The following is a 15,690-nucleotide window of genomic DNA, read 5'->3' on the forward strand; positions in this document are numbered from 1 at the left end:
TTGTTGATCAGGAGCAGATGAAAAAATACAATATGAAAAAGAGCCTAATTGTGACATAGAAAATATAGTGGGCGTGTCATAAGCCTCCACACCATTTTAATGCATCCATTGGCAAAAGACGTCCTCGTTTTCCTCCTCTGATCTGGCATGTGACTCTTTGGTGCACCACTAATGTTAGTTTGGGGGGTGTAAGCTAGTGGGAGAGAGTGAACAAAAGGGATGAAGGGAAGTGTGGGCAGGCAAATTTCTAATGAACTACTGCCGAAACTACAGGGTTTTTTATTTTTCCCTAAATAATTATCATAATTATTATCACTGAGAACACTTATACAATAGAAAAAAAAAGATGGTTGGAGTGGGACTTTGATGCAACAGGCAATGATTGAGGAACTTATATCGTACATGACCTTTAAAGGCCTTTAAAAAGACAATATTATTTTGGATATTTAATCTTGAATTTATGACTTGAACAAATGGGAATAAAAAAATAAAAAAAAGAAGAATACTGTGTCACGTTAAAGGGATTACTTTATTTCTCTCCTGGAACAAATAAAGGACAAAGCCCGGCCAGTTCCACCTGTCATACTGCTTTCTAAGCAATAAGTATAATTACAATATGGTCCTTGCAGTCTATGACTGCTGCGGGCCATAATAAATCAGTTGCTCTTCTGTTAATTTGAAACATCAAGTTTGCAAAGTTTAACTTTAAAGTTTTACTTTTTCCCACAAGCTTATGTTTTGGCTTATTTTACTGACAAATCAAAGAGAAAAAATAGTCTTGCTTTTATCAAAATAGCTTTTGACATGTCTTTAAAAACTGGTTGAGATCAAAATTACATTAATCTTAGTTTCAGGCTGAAAATCAGGCATCTGCCTGGACACCTAAGCCAAGCTAATTTTAGCTTTAGTTTGAACAATAATTAAGGCAAAACAATAAGTGCAATTTTAGTCACACTTATTTGTTCTTTCTTTTAGATTTGACCCTGAAGTGTATTCAGTAGTTTCAATTTTTTACACGAAAAGAAAAGAAAAAATTATGGAAATGCTGTAATTAAATTGAAAGTATTTAACTGTTGCCGTAGATAAAGACTTTTATTTTGAAATCTTGTTAAAGACTAAGTCTTACATTTTTAACGATTAAATACTAGTTTAATTTTTGACATAGGAATTTTTTAAGCAAGCGCTTTTTTAACGTTTAAATTGTAATTTAAATTTTTTTTAAAGCGTAAATATTCACTTTTTAAAAATGTTTGTCCTCACTTTGATTCGCCTTTTCTCCAGTAGAGGTCGCTGTTGCACCACAAACCAGCTTTAGAATCTGGAGCCTGTGCGGGATCAACAGGTATGGCAGCTTGGCTGATCCACAGCTGATGATTGAAGATGATTGAGGCAATCTGACATGAACACATGCTGCCACCGAACTACCTGATAAAACAGCTTTTTCAATTTTAAATATTAGTAGGTTAATGTTGGTATTACAAAACGGAGCTGCAATTCTTCAATTTTATTTTCCTTTTTTTTTTAAAAACATTTTGATAATAAAAAAACCCTGAAAAAAAGGAAACATTTATTACACACAAAAATTCCTCTTTCATATTTGAACGATAGACATAATTTTTTTTCTTTTTAGCATAGGTTTTTTGTCGCCTTGTGTGTAGGCCTATCTTTTTCTTCATTTGTGTGTAAATCAAGCTCAGACATGTGATCCATTAGTTTCTAAATCACCGGGCATCACTGCTCATTCTCCTTCCAGGACTGATCCACCTCCCCATTTTTTGTGGGACTATTTTCAATATGATTAGTTTATCAAACGTCTGCATATGTATTTCATTAGAAAAAAGAAAAAAAAAAGTGGTATGATTAATTTACCAGCATTCCACAGGGTCAAGAAAATTGATGCAGGATAATTGGGCACACAGGGAATCCTTGGCAATTTGTGCTTTCAGACTCAACTTGAGAAATTAGATGTCAGTGCAAATGTGAAATTGCTCCTCAATGTTCTCAAAGATTCGATGAAAATTTAAATATAAATCTTAAGCATTTCCAGCAAAAAGGATCCTTCTCTTTTTGCCATGCCAACATGAAATGGAGCCCTGTGAAAGTGATCTGAATGAAGTGAAAATGTGTGACGGAGGGGTGAAAAAAGACATGCCAGCTTGTGTAAAGTTTGGGCTGTTGCTCCCAGTAAAAGCTTCATGCAAGTATTCATTAGATTCTTTTTGACAGAAAGTAAAGTTTGAATTTATCAGAAGATGAGAAACTATATTCTTCAAGCTGTGTACACAGCTAATGTCAAATATGCTTCAAATGCTGTGGTGCAGCCCACTTTTTTGCCTCTGTTGTCAGCGTAGAATGAATCCAGCGCTTGACGTGCACCTTTGCTGAAATGAGAATAAATCTAAAGCAAAGTGAAAAACTGATGGAATGCCCTCATTTTGCCCAAATTAAGACAATGAAAAAAAAGTAAAAAGTTGTTCCTAGTTTAAAAGAAATGAAGAATATTATCGAATGTACAGAATAACCCTAGAACCCCCAAATTCCACTGTTTTTATAACAAAATATTTACAAATTAATCTCAATCAGAAGGATATAAGGGAAAAAATAAATAAATTATAACCATCATCACCTCATCTGATCAAAACTTGTGGGAAATATTTGTGCAAGATCAAATAAACTGATTGCTTGAAAGTCTTGTTCAAAAGTTCCTACTAAATGTTAGTGTTTATTCCTCACGGACACACAGTGCAAAAAGGAAAATGCTAAACAAGAGTATTTTTGGTAAGTATACTGCAGACTGACACTGTGAAAAACGGCTTCATTTGTCCTCATTAAAAGCTTAAAAGTCCATGAATAAATAATCATTAAAGAGGATACTTTCGCCTTTTTTCAACCATATTCGACCTTATGCAAAATAAACACTGACTAAATAAATATCCTCCATAAAGGCTGTTTAAAAACATGCCCCCCTCCCCTCCCCGCTTCCATTTAGAAAGAAATACACCTAAAGATCAGATCCTACGCTGGCTGTCTGTTTTGAAGGAATAAAAATTGGACCTCTGAGAGTCAACTTAATGCAATTAAGTGAGGATGATGAGTGTTTCTCTGTGTGCTGCTTGAATCAGTAAGCAAGCCGGAATGAAAACTTAAAGGCAAAAAGAAAAGAAAAGAGAAGAGCTGGAGATGAGTGTGCACAGGCCGGTCCCAGCGGTTTAATTATTTTAATTATCTCTTCTCTTTCGGCTCCCTAAAAAAAAAAAAAAAAAAAAAAAAAGAAAGAGGCCATTAAAGTATGCCCGTTTGGGTTAATCTGATTAAAAAAACAAGATGGAGGAAGAGATGAAAGGCTGCAGATGTCAGTGCTAATCAGGGGAGTTAAAACTGCTATTTGTGAACTGGGACAGTTGTTAAAGTGGGTAGAAAGTGCATGCAGTGTGAGTGTTTCTTTTTTTATCTTTTAATACATTTTCTGCACTTCAAAACACCTCCTTTTTGCGTCCTCTGTTGATAAACACTCTTGCACGGCTCTCTTTAAGCCATGCCAACAGCAGGTTAGAGAAGCTTCACTGAAAGCTTCGGTTTGGTCCTTGGGGCTTTTTTAAAAGACTGAAACTGCATTTGAAGAGGTGATGAAAGTTCCCATTTAGCAGGGAAAAAAAAGAAGTGTGAAAGTTGGCCAAGGAAGTGACAGCATTGATTCTCATTAAGTGAAAATAAAGTTTTATGACACTTTATGGGGGGAAAAACAATTGAGAAAGTAAGAAGGTGTTCATTGTTTTTCTCTATTTACTGCAAAAATGTGATTTATTTGATAGAAGTATAAGAAGATGCTCAGAAAAATCATCTTTCAGTTTATCCTTACTTTATTGTCATTTACTGCACTTCCTCTGTCACACTGCAAAAATATTAAAATTAGAATTTTTTTCTTCAAATAAGTAAATAAAATGGGGGTAAGACAAATGGGCTAACCAAGAATTCTTATTTTAAGAAAAAATTTTAGTCACTAAGATATGTTTCCTCAAACTAAAACTATTCTGCCATTGAAAAACTATCTTAAATTTTCATGCAAGACAGAAGAAAAGACAATTTTAAAAAAAATTTCTTAACCATTCGTATTATATATGATCCATACATTTCTGAGATCTCATCAGCATGGTCCAAACCTTCCTTAAAGACCTGTTAAATCTGTATTTGTCTGTTTTCTGCCCTGTACAAATTTCAAAATGGCTGCTTCTGTGAAATATCCAAAGCACTTTTGGCAGGAAAAAGTTTTGCTAATTTTTTAGACTTATGGTGAGAAAAATTAATTTTTTAAATGACCTAATTGCTGCTTTGAAAGAATGCAAAATGTGTTGATGATTAATTATTTTTAAAACAGTCACACCAATTTAAAAATGTGTGGATCAAATGTGAGACAGTGAGAAAAGGTTCCTCTTTTCTGAACACACATACATTTAGCATCTTAAACAAACGTTGTTTTGAGTAAAAACCTTAATCCTTAAAAGTATCTTAATAGACACATTACTATCTAGATCTTTTAAAAAATGGGTTGATTTCATCAAAGGGTTTCAAAACATCTTAATGGCAAAAAAAATGGAATTTTCTCTCAGTTCTTTGATGTGTTGGGCTTTACAGGGTTAAGATTCGGTTTGAAGTTTGAAAAATTACATTTTTTTTCTCTTTTGATGATCATATTTGGCCACGTACATTCTTTTGTGCACCTATATGAAGTCCCATAAAGCAATGTTCAGCGGAAGTTTGTGTGTCTGCAAGCCTTGAAATTTGCACATAACCAGCACAGGTGTTGAGCCATTGCTCGGTGAGGAGGGGGATAAAAAACAACAACAAAGATCTACTTTCTAACTAAATCAAGCAGACGGAATGTCCTGAGTGCGTACAGAGATGGACGGGAGCCCATGCAATATTAAAGCTTCATGTCTGGCAACGCCAAGTGTGCCACTCCTCTCTGCAGCTCCCGCCCTCCCGGCTTCCCGGCCATCGGCTCTTTCCTCAAGGTGACACTTCAAAGCGGGCACGCAGACGTGGCAGGCCTGGCTGTCGGCATGAAGCCAGCCCCCCTACACCCCCCATTCCTCCTCTTTTCTCTTCCACCCACCACCCATTCTAGCCCGCTGCCCCACCACCACCATCTCAAAGACACATCTTCTCCCCCTGCTGGGCCAGGTCAGCGCCAAGATCCAGTCTTCTTGCTGCTTTGGGAGCTGCTGTCAGAAAAACTCCTTTCCACGTGCTTAATTAATAACGGACCGTTTCTAATGCAGACCCTCTGAATGTGCAGCCTGCTTCCCTTCGACGCTGTTGGTGAATTCTGAGGCCTCAACAGAAGGCAGATAAGGAGAGGAGGGCTGGCTGGGGATGCATCCAAATCATTTGAATTTGATGACTGGAACTCACATGCATTATTCGGCTCACTTTACAGCCTTTTTTCTGTGTTGCACAGTGTGTCCGGATTTTTATTTTATTTTCGTATCTTTCATTTTTAAAAGACATGTCTGTTCTGCAGATGATTGGAGACACTCCGTCTGTGTAGAAAAATTCAGGCTGCTCTGTTTTACTTGTCTTCTGTTTTTACTTGTCTTGTCTTAGGCAAACAGTCACAGAGCCATCGTCAGCCGGGCCCGGACTTAGTCTGCCCTACTATGGGTTGCTGGTTGTATATCAGGGGTGCAAGTTTGGATGTGCTGAGAGGTTGGGGTGTCATTTCCCTCCGAGCCCCTAAAATGCATAGAAAACCATGCTATCATCATATATTTTTATCTATCCATGTATCAATGTCTTAGAAGTTTCGTGTTAAATACTCTTACTGTCATACCCTCTGCATTACTTGGCTTGGGACCGACACAGGATGCTGGTTTGTGTCCTGTTGATTTTGCACTGATTTCGTTTTTTCCTTTAATGTCTGTCTGTCCATCCTTATATTTATTTTGTATTTTTTAATTTAATTAATATTTCTTATATTCGTTTGTATTTTTTTTCTATTTTTTTTTTGTAATTTTTGTTTCTTTGGTTAGTTTTGAATGATTGCAGGTGATCACATTTGGGGGGATAGTCAAAGCATTTGGGGGGCATTGTCCCCCCCCCCCCCGTCCATATCTATATCCGGCCTTGTCGTCAGCTGGTTTCACTGTCTGTAATCACCTGCCAAAATCTGTAGGGAGAATTTTACTGAGCACAACGTGATCGATATTTGCCGATCTGTCTGCCGGCATCAGCTTCAAATAACAGGAGAGAGCTGGAGACGAGGCAGCACAGGCAGGTCGTGTGGAGGTCTGCACTGCTCCCGTTTGATGTCTGTGAAAGCACTCATCAGCAAGTGGAAGCAGCTTCATCCTGGCATGCCAGGTCACCGACGCCTCACCCTGAGAAGCACACGGCTGATTGTCTCGCTGTCAGGACGAGTTGGGCTGCTGTTGTCTGAAATGAGAGAATGGGTCTTAGATGGCAAACTGGCCTTGTGGCTTTTTTTCTCCCCTTTAATAGGGCTTCATCTTTGGCACCCAGTGAGTCCGCTCAGGATGCCTGATGATGAGGGGGGCTCCTCCCCTTCACCTCCTTCTCCTGTCAGCCCCGAGCTCGTGTTGCTAGTGTATTTTTATTCACTGCAGGTGCTCCTCTGCATCGTCCATTGCATCCATAATGGACTAAGCATTGAATAAAAAAAAAAAAATGCTGGCTAAACAAGCTTGCATGCTTCAGAAAGCGGGGGTTAAGTGGAGCATGGCTTGGAAACATAAGGTCCGCTACTGTATAGTCAGCCTCGGGAACATTGCAGCATTAAGGGCAAGGAGCTGGTTGCAGAAACGCTGATATAATTAGGTCATAATAAATAAGAAAAGCATCAGGGAAGGAGGGCTCACCTCAACAATGGTCCTTAAGAAACCCCAAAGGTTGTGATTTAAAAAACAGTCACCTGTCCACCTGGAAATACGCTCACGCTTTCCAGTCTCCCACACAGTGTCCTACTTGCAGAGTCCTCATAAGTATTGTAAACCCCAGTAGCCCTGGCCCTTTAAAATGAGCTAACTGAGATGGTTGTTGGCTGAAATCAGCCTTAATTAGTGCACTTACTGCACAGCAAGGGCAGGTATGAGCTCGAGCCTCTGCTCCGCAGTTTCAGCTTAAGCCTCTTTCAGACCGTGCTCTAACCTCCCACAATGACTCGGTAATTAACTCCATTAGCTTTTAGTTCTCCTTCAGTTTTGGCAAAGTGGATCATGGCTTAGTTTTGGCCTCCGTTGAGATAATAGTCTTAGAAATTGGTTCATCATGTCTGTCTGTGTTTTATCTCCACCAGTGTTGCTGTTTTTCTCGAGAGTTACCTGCTGTTCATCTTGGCGACATGCATGTTCATGAGCGGAATGTAATGAGACAGGCATTGGGCTTTAATAAGCAGAGCTTTTCTCGCAGATCCTTCTGTGATTTGCATCCATGTCGGACACGAGGCGTAAAGCGGGGTGATTGATTCATGGCTCGTCCCATATTGGAGCATGAGAGTAGAGAGGGAGAGACGTAGAGGACGGGCTGTAGATTCATTATCAAGCTCAGCCACAAAGGGAGGAAGAGAGTGTGCATATGTTAATCCGCTGGCTGAACGATGATCAAAGAGTGGAACAAGCTGAGCCCTGCTGATCGCCTTGGGGCAAACGATGCTCTCCAAGCAGCTGGGAAAGTGTGCAGACGAGGAGTAAACAGTTAGAAAAATCAATAGCTGAGGTTTTGTGCCATGGCATGGTGTGAAGGTCAAGGGAGGCTGGCGTGCGCACAGTGGAGCCATGTCTGGAAACTGGTTGCTTTCATACCAGTTTGAAATGACATGATGTATTTACAGGGATAAAGGAGAATGAAGCTGAGGTTAAAAGCGATGAAGTCTATTTAGCTTTAGATGTAGAATGTACTCAAAGGTAAAATTTTGAAAAAAATTCCCGGTAACCAACTGAATTTGCTGTTTAACGCTTTCATTACAGCTTTTATCAACCAAAATCTCCGCACTGTAGGGCGCACCAGATTATAAATTGCACTTTCAATAAATGTTCTTGTTTCAAACTTATGTCATAGGCCACCAAACTATAATGCTACATACAAGCTGGGCATGTGATGAGCATTCAGCGACATCCTAAACTGGCATTCTAGCACATGGTGTTCATACGGGCCTGTCGCTACTAGCGCATGTACTCACAATTGGAAGAGGCGTGGTGCGAAATGCAAATGAGGTACAGATCTCGTGAATCTTGTTCCAGGTTTTTTCTTTCACAGCTCTATTCTGATAAATGAAAGAAAGACTTGGTGTCATATAATCCTGGCTGGGCACAAATGGCAATCATTTCCCCTTCAGGATTTATTTTCAACCATTTAGTGCTTCAGATTTTTTAAAAGGACACTAGACGTCACTACTAAAGCTGAGTCTCTGACTGTGTCAAAATCCAACTGGTGTAACTTTCAGCACGGGAAAAATTGCAGTCCGTTTTTTATTAAGAGACTGAAAACTGACTTAGAAACAAGTGTAGTGATGTTATTACACAAATTTGAACCCGGACAGCAGTTTCCATATTTGCGTGTTTATATAGACTTTTCAATGGAAGTGATTTCTCAAACTTGCGTTTCTGAGCCTGGTGTGAATGTAGCATAAGGTGCATTACACAAGACAAAAGAGTCAGAGATAAGTCTGTCAGTCAGTCAGACTTTACTAACTGCGTTCACAGAATCTCTAGAATTTATTTGTAAACTTTACATCCTGGAAGTGTTAGCCACGTTAGCATATTCACAATAAACTACCAACCTTGTATGCAACACATAAAAATCTGACTGATACAGCTTAAAGAAACTTTACTGTGACGACGCTAAAACCCAATCTTGTTGATAATTCTTGAAAAAAACACCGTCTGATTCTGCCACAAATTAGAACACATTAACCCTTTAGTGTGTTTTCAATTACATCCAACCAAACATTTTTACAGAGTGTACCTCTCAACATTGCTTTAACATCAGTAAGCACAACCAGAATTAATCCATATGAAAGGCGCTCCAGATTATAAAGTGCATTGTCGAATTAAAAATAAAGATTAGAGCTTTAAAGTGCGCCAGAAGATTCAATGCTTGAATCTTTACCTAAAATATTGTCAACAGACATGTCTTCAGAATCAGAATTCCAGCATTTTTTTCTTGAATCTTGTACTCATGACAGAAAAGTTGCCGAGCTTTTGAAAGATTCTTAATCAAAATAAAATACATTTTAAAAAGGTAAAGTTTTTATCACTGAATGCTCCAATTGTCACATGACAATAATGTCTTTTTTAAAGTCTGATGTTTACATGCATCATCATGTTTTTGATCCATAACTCAATTCAGGCACAATGTGGTGGAGCATTATCAATCATCCATGAACAGAAAGTTGGGGTGTACTGGTGGAGTTGGGCGATGAAGCGGTTATTTGCTGTCTCTGAGGTAAGAACATGCAGTGACTGGACCATCTACAATAACCAAATTAGTTTTGCCCTGACTGGTGATGCCTGCCCAGAACGTTGCACCTCCGCCACCAAAGTGATCCCTGGGAACCACGTTGACCTCTGTTGCTCGCCTTCTCAGCGAACATGATGGTAGCCCATTGCTACATTGTCCAGGTCACATGGTCTTGTGCCCACTGCAGATGTTCACGGCCAATGTCTTGATGTCAGTGGAGTCACCTGCAACGGTCGCCTGGCATTAAATTCAAAGCGGTTGAGTTTGTTGTAAATTGTTTATCTGGAAACCCCAGTCCCCTTTACATCTGGTGAATGTGCCTGTGGCTGTGTAGCATTTGCTAAAACACGTCTGAGTGCAGAGGTTCTTACGTACTGGTCATGATTGCGGTCTTTCGCTGGCAGGACTCCACTCCTGGCTCTGTCCCAAACTCTGTTCTGTGTCTTGATGCGAGTCTGCTGATGACACTTTGAGACTCACCAAGTTCACCTGCAACATCTGACTGCCAACAACCAACCTGAAGTTGTGCTATGGTCAGGTAGAACTGCCTTTTCGTTAAACAATGTTGAGTTTTCATGGCTGTATGAATGAAGAACTTGGAATGACTTACTGGCAAACTCAGCTTTTTATATCCACAGAATGTTGACATTGATACCACATTGAAAATGTTTTTCTTTTAGATCTTTTTGGTTTTGGCCCCGACATTAGGTAAGACGCACTGAACACGGTGAGACCATAAGAAAACAGAAAAGGAGGCAGGTCTATTAGTCCAATACAAGTGACTCCCCATCCTGAAAATCTAAAGTCACATTACAACATCCACTGAGTTCTTCAAATATCCTTAACCTCTTGTGAGTAGTCTGTGTTTATGTCATCGGCTGAGGTCATTTTATTTGGAGATTAATGAAATTGAATCTGTGTAGAACTTAGTGAAGAAACTTCATCCCTCAAAGAAGCAACCACAGGCTCCAAAGTAGACCGTGGGAAAGATCAGATCATTCTGAAAAAAACATCCATCACTTTACCTTTGCTTGCACTCTGTATTATAATCTTTTCTTTTTAACCCACCTAACTGGTGGTATTTTTGGTTCTATTGTTGTGGCTATCCTGACCAGGATTCCCATGAGGCATTTAGCTCAGGTACCCACACTGATTGACTGCTTGGGGAATTTGTGCAGACCTTTTGATCCCTTGAAGTCTTCAAAGCAACATTTTTTGTTTGAATTTTATGGTCAAGAACATCTAATACTCCCGCATATAGTCATGGAGATGATCTAGAAAGGAAGGCTTTTCCTTTCATCTAAACTTCAGGGACCGTTGACAAATAATAATTTTATTTTCATTGTTCTGTTTATTATTAATTCACAAATTTGTTTGTTTGCCTGCCACTGAATAATTAAGATGGCTAAGCTTTTTACCCCCAAACTTTGGCGTCTTTTAACTTCCTCTACTTCTGAAGCAGATTGTTTTTGTGATTAGTCACTTTGTTTAATCTGTTAATGATGGCATCCCCTCAGGCTAAATGCCTGATTTGTGCTCACCAGTTTATTTATTCGTTTGTACTTTCGACGTGTTAATCTGCATAAACGGTGCAGGGCTCCTCCAGGACCCACGAATGTCAAGCTGCACCTGTCAGTTACAACAAACGAAGACTCCAGGAAGCAGTCGCGCTGCTCTCCACACCTTGATCATTGAACATGTCTGCCTGTCAATCACCTCTCATCCACTCAGCTCTCTGAGAGCGATGCTGATCTTCACACATTATCTCCATTTCAGGCCTGCAGCAACGCAGCACAATGCAGAATGCATCGCTGCACAGATGTTTCAGTAAGTAAAATTACGCAGTAATCTGACTCAATAATATGACTGGAGTATTTTTTTCCCATTAAGGATTATTCTTTTAGCCAATCATGTGTGACATTAACATCTGATTAAAATTTTGAAAGCAGATGACGAGCAGATTAATAGTACACAGCAAAAAGAGGTAGCCTCAAAATATGAAAAGAACACTTGGAAAATAAGCTCAAAACAGAACATTCGAGATAGAATTACTTCAAATTGAATTTTATACAGCCCAATAATTAGTAATGTTGTTTGCTAGTTATTAGCAAAATTAAATGTATTTTTGAGTCTTTATGTATCATATTGTAGTTTATTTTGGTTATAGTGACAAAACTAGTGCAATAGGTGAAAATGACACATTTTAGAACAACATGTGGACAAAATGAGAATATTGTTGGCCCGTTTTAATAAATCCTCATAAAATCTAAAACTAGCACATATTCTTAGAACATTAATCTAAATTTTTGTTGACCACATATTGTCTTTTATGACAGAGGGTCATATGAAAGAAAATAAAAAGATATAAAAATCTGAGAAAAAAAGTCAATAATTTATTGTAACAATTTTGTAAATTTATCCGTAAAGTTGTAACTTTGCATGAAAAAGTCATGTTTTTTTGTGATTTCTCACAAGCAAAGTTGTACAACTTTAAAAAAATGACACCAGAATCAGTAAGATTCTTGAGCAAAATCATGTCAATCTGATTTCTCTGAGAGGAACAGAGAAAGCTCACTGTGACAATTTATTTTAGAAAAATCTGACTTTTTCCTTGTGAAATGACAACTTTTTCTCATAATTTTACATCTTTATTTTCATAAAATATCAATCTGTTTGCTTCCTACTATTTGACAGTTTTATTCCTCTAAAATTTTGACTTTTCCTCTAAATGTTTCAAATTTACTCTCATATTTGTTTTTTTTTATGCAATGGTGACCCTAATACTCTTTCGTAGTCTTTGTCGTGGTCTAGATGTCTTATGAACATTTCTAAATCAAGCAACTTGAGTTTTTTTGTTTTAAATAAACTTTTTCTATTGTCAAGAGTATGGAGAAAAAGGATTGTGAGTCACCTTAATAATAATTTCCTCATTTCTACATCCTAGTTCTTAAAGAGACAAAAATGAAAAAAAAAAAAAAAAGAGACTGTCCTGATTTTGAAAAGAGCTTGAAAAGAACAAAGACTGGTTAAAACAACTTAAAGCCTGCATGGTAAAATAACTTAATTGTCACTTTCATATAAATCAACTAAAATTTAAAGAGGATCAGTTAGAAGAAAATTCTTGAAGTCAAAGCTAAAATACTTAGTGCTATATATTTTTAAGTAGCCAAGGACTTGTGGCACATCTGCATGTAATTGTCTGAAACCAATCAGAGTATATTATCGTTTAACTTGAGTACAGTATAGTCAGCCAGATGTGTTGAACAGAATCCCGTAGTTTTTCAAAATAAAACGTCCTTCTAAATCAGAAAAAAACCAAAACAGAAAGGCGTTCTGGTTCACAACCCGGAGATGGGGACCCCTGATCTAATGGAATCAGGCAGCATGTCGAAACACGACGAGTTAGGGACATCCAAAATGTCAAAAGGTGACATGGAGGGGGCCCTGAAAATACGTCCATCCATATAGGACAAGTTGGGAGTAAGAATGTTGGTTGCAATGACGACAAGAGCCGCACCATTTAGAATAGAGACGCCCATTGTATTTGTTTTGTGTTAAGTTTGGATCTGGGTTTGGGTCTGAGCTGGATAGTGACCCCTGACCTAAACTCTGCTTTTCATCTAAAGGCAAGAACACTTTTCCCATATGTAATCAAACCCACCACAGACAACTGGGTTCTCCAAAAAGTGACTGCACTAGCTGAGAATTCAGCCACTGATCCCACTGGGGGAGGAGTTAACCCTGCCTTACATATCTACAGTTTATTTTGCACATTTTTAAAGGCTCAAAGAGACGGTAAATGTCATCATTTTACTTTACATTCACTTAATTTACCATTTATTCCGTTATCTGGAAATACCAGTTTTTATCTACATTTTCCATAAATAAGATTTGTTCACATTATTTATTTTGCAATTTCTTTTCTCCTGCTATTCATTTTCACTGTACCAATATTTTGGATGAATACCTTTTGCATCTTTAAGTAATATTATTTTGAAGTGCAATTGTGTTTTCTTTTCCTCTTTTTGCACCTTTGCTCACATTTGGTAGTAACACTTTATGTCGTCCATACTTTATCAAATTATTCAAGCAATCATTGATGTTATTTCAAACAGTTTGGTAATTGTTGATTTTGACAAGAAAACCTGTAAATCTATTCCACTCTCTGAGCAGAATCTATCCAGCAGATGTAATCTGCCTTTACGTTTGGACAACAATACAAATCCCAACATGTTTTCCCGCAGCGCTGAAATATCGGTTCATTTTTACAGTGAAACCCTCTTCATCCGTTCCTCATAATGTAGCCCCATGTTTTTGGTTTTGAGGAATTTGGATCACCTGCTGTGCCGGCAGCGACAGCTGTCGTTCCCCCCTCGTTATTATCCAGGTTTCATGGAGCCAAACAGCTGCTTTATACGGCAGATTGAATCAGAGCTCGCCATGACTGACATTCAGGTGACACATTGACAGGTCTTTTTAAACAGCAGAAAAAGACAGAAGTCACATCAGTACATGTTGCTGCCGAAAAAGAATGTTTTAGTCCTCAAATTGCAGATGAAGAAATGCAGTAAACCCCCACTTTTCAACGTACAGGAGGAATTGTTAATGTGCAGTCCTAGCAGTGAACTTTTTCCTTGTCTATAAATTAGGTTTTCCAATGAATAAAACATAAAACATTTTGTGTTTTAACAAAAATAAAATAAATACATTCAGCCAGTAATAATATATTTTTCTATGTTACAAACTCATGCAAAGTGAATTCTGCTGCTTTCAGAGATGAAGCTGCTAAATTTTTGACATCTAAAGCCAGAGTGCTTCACCACTGACTGAAAGTTTGGGAAGATGGACATCTTTCTTTCCCCAGCTGTTTCTCAGAGCTTGTTGACGTTTTGCTATTTGTTTTATCAGATGAAATTAGCATCACATAACCAGAGGCCTGCTGCAGGGCTACCTGAACAGTGCAGGGGTGATATACTGCCTAAAAATATGTACAGAACACAAAAAAACAAACAGTGGAGCGAAATAGATTTTATGAAAGTATTTGTGACCAGTACGTTGCAAGTTGTCTCACTTAAAAAGATGAGTTTGTTTCTATAATGTTCAACATATGAGACAGAATGAGAAACAGAAGCCAGGAAATTCCACTGAGAAGAATTTATTTCTTTTTTTTTGTATAAAATATATAGTAATTACATACTCACAAATAAATATTCTGTCCCTCACAGACCTGTTACTTCTTCTTTAAGAGGTTATTCTATCGTCCACTGGTTACCTGTATTAATGGCACCTGTTTGAACTTGTTGTCAGTGTAACCCTTGTGCTGTCTTAGATGACCCCACCCTTGCATTGATGTGTTCTCCCTACCATGACAAAGGTGGAAAAAGGTGGAAAGATTTCATGTAATCCATGGACACCAGTGAGGTTCACAAACCATTGAAGAAAAAAGGTTCAGCGCACTGTCTAGTGGGTCTAGATGATCCAACTCCCAATGGAAAAGTGCCTAGGATAGCACAAGGCTTAAATGACACCTTAAACAGTCTGACTGCAACCTCTTCACCACGACCAAGACCAAAGAGCTGTCGAAGAGCACCAGGGACCAGATTGTAGATCTGAACAAGACTGGGTTTAATCAATCTACAATAAGCTTAGTTTCCATTTATTTTAAAGTCCCAATCTGATCATTTTTGGTCTGTTGTAAAAGCTTTCCCGGCATGGTCTTTTAATCATGAATATGCTGTTTTTAACCAAAAGCAAAAAATCTGTGTTGTTTCAGACTTAGTTTTTACAGAGCGGCAGTAGTTCATTTATATGTTGTCTCTGAGTTGTGGGTGGGAGTAGTGGAATGGAGCGAAATGCTCCCCCTTACCGTCACCCATCTGTTTACGTTCTCTCTCTTTACTGATGCAACAAAAATGGTGAGCAATATCGGAGCTTTCCAGCTGTAGAGTGTTGAGCCAGATCCCAGCTCAGACGAGGAAAACAAGGGCGTACATGGATCTACAAGTGGATGCATAACAATGGAGCGGAGGAGGGAGCTTGTGGCCCGCCTAGTTTATTTTGGACGTCACAGATAAGCTGTTTTTTAACTGAATATTTTTGTCTGCTCCTGATTCACAACAAGTTTTTATAAAGAAATACCTAGAGATGCAATTTTACGCTCAATTTTTTTTCCATATGACCTTTATCACAAGGAAAATGTCACAAGAACATGTCAAA

The 15,690-nt window shown here is 38.3% G+C and overlaps 1 protein-coding gene and 1 long non-coding RNA gene across 3 annotated transcripts in view; both read left to right on the forward strand.

The window, feature by feature from the left end:
* Nucleotides 1-15,690, forward strand: part of LOC101167971 (stomatin) — a 267,426-nt gene that overhangs the window by 102,184 nt on the left and 149,552 nt on the right. The window lies entirely within an intron of this gene.
* The window catches only part of LOC144996340 (uncharacterized), a 46,546-nt gene that overhangs the window by 984 nt on the left and 29,872 nt on the right, over nt 1-15,690 (forward strand). The window contains exon 2 of one of the 2 annotated variants that reach the window (XR_013659331.1): nt 1,282-1,342. This is a non-coding gene — a long non-coding RNA (uncharacterized LOC144996340). The remainder of the gene's footprint in view (nt 1-1,281; nt 1,343-15,690) is intronic. The other variant, XR_013659332.1, reaches the window with a different exon arrangement.

The sequence above is a fragment of the Oryzias latipes genome, chromosome 12 (assembly GCF_053564925.1).
Source record: "Oryzias latipes strain Hd-rR chromosome 12, Olatipes_Hd-rR_3.1".
In the NCBI taxonomy this organism is placed as follows: Eukaryota; Metazoa; Chordata; class Actinopteri; order Beloniformes; family Adrianichthyidae; genus Oryzias; species Oryzias latipes.